Below are 4,702 nucleotides of genomic sequence, written 5' to 3'. Positions count from 1 at the left end.
TGGGATACCAACAAGATCTCATGGTTTTACCAGGCTGGGATACCAACAAGATCTCATGGTTTTACCAGGCTGGGATACCAACAAGATCTCATGGTTTTACCAGGCTGGGATACCAACAAGATCTCATGGTTTTACCAGGCTGGGATACCAACAAGATCTCACTGTTTTACCAGGCTGGGATACCAACAAGATCTCACGGTTTTACCAGGCTGGGATACCAACAAGATCTCACATTTTTACCAGGCTGGGATACCAACAAGATCTCACGGTTTTACCAGGCTGGGATACCAACAAGATCTTACGGTTTTACCAGGCTGGGATACCAACAAGATCTCACTGTTTTACCAGGCTGGGATACCAACAAGATCTCATGGTTTTACCAGGCTGGGATACCAACAAGATCTCACTGTTTTACCAGGCTGGGATTCCAACAAGATCTCATGGTTTTACCAGGCTGGGATTCCAACAAGATCTCATGGTTTTACCAGGCTGGGATACCAACAAGATCTCATGGTTTTACCAGGCTGGGATACCAACAAGATCTCACTGTTTTACCAGGCTGGGATACCAACAAGATCTCACTGTTTTACCAGGCTGGGATACCAACAAGATCTCACTGTTTTACCAGGCTGGGATACCAACAAGATCTCACATTTTTACCAGGCTGGGATACCAACAAGATCTCACAGTTTTACCAGGCTGGGATACCAACAAGATCTCACGGTTTTACCAGGCTGGGATACCAACAAGATCTCACTGTTTTACCAGGCTGGGATACCAACAAGATCTCACGGTTTTACCAATTTTGCTTCATATTTACTTCATATGTCAATCCACGTTTCTCCAAATGTCGAATTTCAAAGTGTTTTTTGCCGCCCCCTTGGGTTGACTCCTGCTCGGCATCATTCAGTTCCTTTTTTCCAAACATCAAGTTAAAAAGTTAAAAGGGTAGGTAGCATAAACGTCATCACATGTAACTGTAAGAATCGATGCTATGGGACGCGAAGCAGGTACAGGGAGAGAACATTTAATTAACCACGGACATGGTACCAGACAGGACAGCGTCTGGACAGGAACACACAGAGACATTAATAACGACACGGGGATCGAACCAAAGAAACAGAAAAGATATAGGAGGGGCAATCAACATGGCGATGGAGTTCAGGTGGGTCCAATGAAGCGCAGGTGCGTAATGATGATGACAGGTGTGCGTAATGATGATGACAGGTGTGTGTAATGATGATGACAGGTGTGTGTAATGATGGTGACAGGTGTGTGTAATGATGATGACAGGTGTGCGTAATGATGATGACAGGTGTGCGTAATGATGATGACAGGTGTGTGTAATGATGATGACAGGTGTGTGTAATGATGGTGACAGGTGTGCGTAATGATGGTGACAGGTGTGCGTAATGATGATGACAGGTGTGTGTAATGATGGTGACAGGTGTGTGTAATGATGGTGACAGGTGTGCGTAATGATGATGACAGGTGTGTGTAATGATGGTGACAGGTGCGCGTAATGATGGTGACAGGTGCGTAATGATGGTGACAGGTGTGTGTAATGATGGAGACAGGTGTGCTTAATGATGATGACAGGTGTGTGTAATGATGATGACAGAGTAATGATGATGACAGGTGTGTGTAATGATGATGACAGGTGTGTGTAATGATGGTGACAGGTGTGCGTAATGTGATGACAGGTGTGAGTAATGATGATGACAGGTGTGCGTAATGATGGTGGCAGGTGTGCGTAATGATGGTGACAGTGTGTGTAATGATGATGACAGGTGTGTGTAATGATGATAACAGGTGTGCGTAATGATGGTGACAGGTGTGTGTAATGATGGTGACAGGTGTGTAACGATGGTGACAGGTGTGAGTAATGATGGTGACAGGTGTGTGTAATGATGATAACAGGTGTGCGTAATGATGGGGACAGGTGTGCGTAATGATGATGACAGGTGTGTGTAATGATGATAACAGGTGGGCGTAATGATGATGACAGGTGTGTGTAATGATGGTGACAGGTGTGTGTAATGATGATGACAGGTGTGTGTAATGATGATGACAGGTGTGTGTAATGATGGTGACAGGTGTGCGTAATGATGGTGACAGGTGTGCGTAATGATGGTGACAGGTGTGCGTAATGATGGTGACAGGTGTGTGTAATGATGGTGACAGGTGTGTGTAATGATGGTGACAGGTGTGTGTAATGATGGTGACAGGTGTGTGTAATGATGGTGACAGGTGTGCGTAATGATGGTGACAGGTGTGCGTAATGATGGTGACAGTAATGATGGTGACAGGTGTGTGTAATGATGGTGACAGGTGTGTGTAATGATGGTGACAGGTGTGTGTAATGATGGTGACAGGTGTGTGTAATGATGGTGACAGGTGTGTGTAATGATGGTGACAGGTGTGCGTAATGATGGTGACAGGTGTGCGTAATGATGATGACAGGTGTGCGTAATGATGGTGACAGGTGTGCGTAATGATGGTGACAGGTGTGCGTAATGATGATGACAGGTGTGTGTAATGATGGTGACAGGTGTGTGTAATGATGGTGACAGGTGTGCGTAATGATGGTGACAGGTGTGCGTAATGATGATGACAGGTGTGCGTAATGATGGTGACAGGTGTGTGTAATGATGGTGACAGGTGTGTGTAATGATGGTGACAGGTGTGTGTAATGATGATGACAGGTGTGCGTAATGATGATGACAGGTGTGCGTAATGATAGGCAGTCTGGCACCCTGGAGCGCGGGAGAGCGGGACAGTAACATTTGGATTTGCATTAGTAATTATATTAATTGATTAATTAATTAATAATAATTATGATTACATCAAAATTCCTAATGCAAAGTTACACTTCTCTTTTCTATTTTACGAGTTGTTACATAAAACCCATCAGAATTCCCAAGAATCCCGAAGCCAATCCAGCCTGTTACCTACAATGTAAACTCCCAACAGAAATAACTTCAAATTAAAGAAAATCGATTGCACTCATGACGATTAGTTTCAATTACATTTTCAGCCCACTTACAAGCAAATACGTTACAGGCATGGGTAGGGCTCAGGTTTAAAATTCATGCCGTGCAGGGCTTTATTACAAATCAACTTGCAAGGTTGCTAGCCAACTAGCCTGCTAATGTCAGCCCTACTAACCTGCTTAAGTTAGCCCTACCAGCCTGCTAATATTACATTAGCACTATCGTTAGCTCTACCAGCCTGCTAACGTTACATTAGCACTAACATTAGCCTTACCAGCCTGCTAACGTTACATTAGCACTAACATTAGCCCTACCAGCCTGCTAACGTTACATGGGATTATGCCCCCCCCCCCATCTACCACCCTCCACCATCCACCACACCTGTAGCAAACCCCAAGACTATTTGATGGTAATACGCTAACTGCTGCCCCTAGGGACATGGACAGACGTCCAATTTGGAAGTCAATCTTGGGCGATCTGCCTGGGGGGTCATAATATGTCATGGAGCAGGGCCCAGAGTGTCCTAGATTCGACACGTGTGTGTGTGTGTGTGTGTGTGTGTGTGTGTGTGTGTGTGTGTGTGTGTGTGTGTGTGTGTGTGTGTGTGTGTGTGTGTGTGTTCTAGGACAGCAGAGACAGTAGATCCACTTAATGTGCAATGAGACCAGTCATGCATCTATTCTATGGGAAGAGAGCTGTTCACACGGTATGGTAACACAATCTAATGGATGTCAGGGTAAATAAGTTAGTAGTGCCTTCGTGATACAAGCTGGGCACAGCGGAGTTGAACACACACGCATACACGCACACACACACACACACACACACACAGAGAGAGAGAGAGCAAGCTGTCCGGTTTCTCTCTCTTTTTCTCCTTCAATCTCCTTATTCACGAAACAGGTCTGAGGACCTGCTGCCTCAGGGTTTTTAGAAGGGGCACCATTGGTTCTAACAGTCTACGTAGTTCCATGTGTTCTACAGATATCGAATCCGAGTAGGGGATTATTGTTATTCTCTTAGAGTAAAGCCAGCTGTTCTCCTGCTGCTGCTATGGTAACAGGGTTGAGCATGTTGACTGGATCAGTGTTCTGGAATGGCTGTGCAGTGTGTGTGTGTGTGTGTGTGTGTGTGTGTGTGTGTGTGTGTGTGTGTGTGTGTGTGTGTGTGTGTGTGTGTGTGTGTGTGTGTGTGTGTGTGTGTGTGTGTGTGTGTGTGTGTGTGTGTGTGTGTGTGTGTGTTGAAGTGAGACAGCCATGGGGGGTGTATTTGTTTTGCATGGTCTCAACCTCGGCTTCCAAGCCACACCATTAATAGAACTGGTTTCAGAAGGCGCTGACAGTTTTACTGGCTCCTGACCAATTCTGATATTTTGTGTATGTTTTTCATGCCGATCTTTCTAGCTTCCGGGTTAAGTGGGCGGGTTGTTAATTAGCACGGTTTGCAGGTTACTTTTCGAAAGACGGATGACTTGACCTTCGCCCCTCCCGAGTTGCAGCGATGAGACAATATCGTAATCATGAAATTGCTACTTAAGCGCGGAGACAACTCACTAGACTACGTTAGCACGTTAGCGTGGTGGCATCCTGACTAGACTACGTTAGCATCCTGACTAGACTACATTAGCGTGGTGGCATCCTGACTAGACTACATTAGCGTGGAGGCATCCTGACTAGACTACGTTAGCGTGTCTGCATCCTGACTAGACTACG

The 4,702-nt window shown here is 45.5% G+C and overlaps 1 long non-coding RNA gene across 3 annotated transcripts; it reads left to right on the top strand.

Annotated features, from left to right (window-relative positions):
- Positions 1-1,315: 1,315 nt before the first annotated feature.
- On the top strand, positions 1,316-2,708 carry LOC127915570 (uncharacterized). Of its 3 annotated transcripts, none has more exons than XR_008091364.1 (4): positions 1,316-1,469; positions 2,141-2,250; positions 2,332-2,419; positions 2,640-2,708. It is a non-coding gene; the product is annotated as an uncharacterized LOC127915570 (long non-coding RNA). The 3 variants fall into 3 exon arrangements; XR_008091363.1 differs by having other exon boundaries at positions 2,310-2,419; XR_008091362.1 differs by having other exon boundaries at positions 2,097-2,272; positions 2,310-2,419.
- The last annotated feature ends 1,994 nt before the right edge of the window (positions 2,709-4,702 follow it).

Source organism: Oncorhynchus keta, chromosome 35 (assembly GCF_023373465.1).
Source record: "Oncorhynchus keta strain PuntledgeMale-10-30-2019 chromosome 35, Oket_V2, whole genome shotgun sequence".
Lineage (NCBI taxonomy): Eukaryota > Metazoa > Chordata > Actinopteri > Salmoniformes > Salmonidae > Oncorhynchus > Oncorhynchus keta.
The sequence above is the reverse complement of the archived record's forward strand: the minus strand, read 5'-3'. Positions and strand labels throughout refer to the sequence as shown.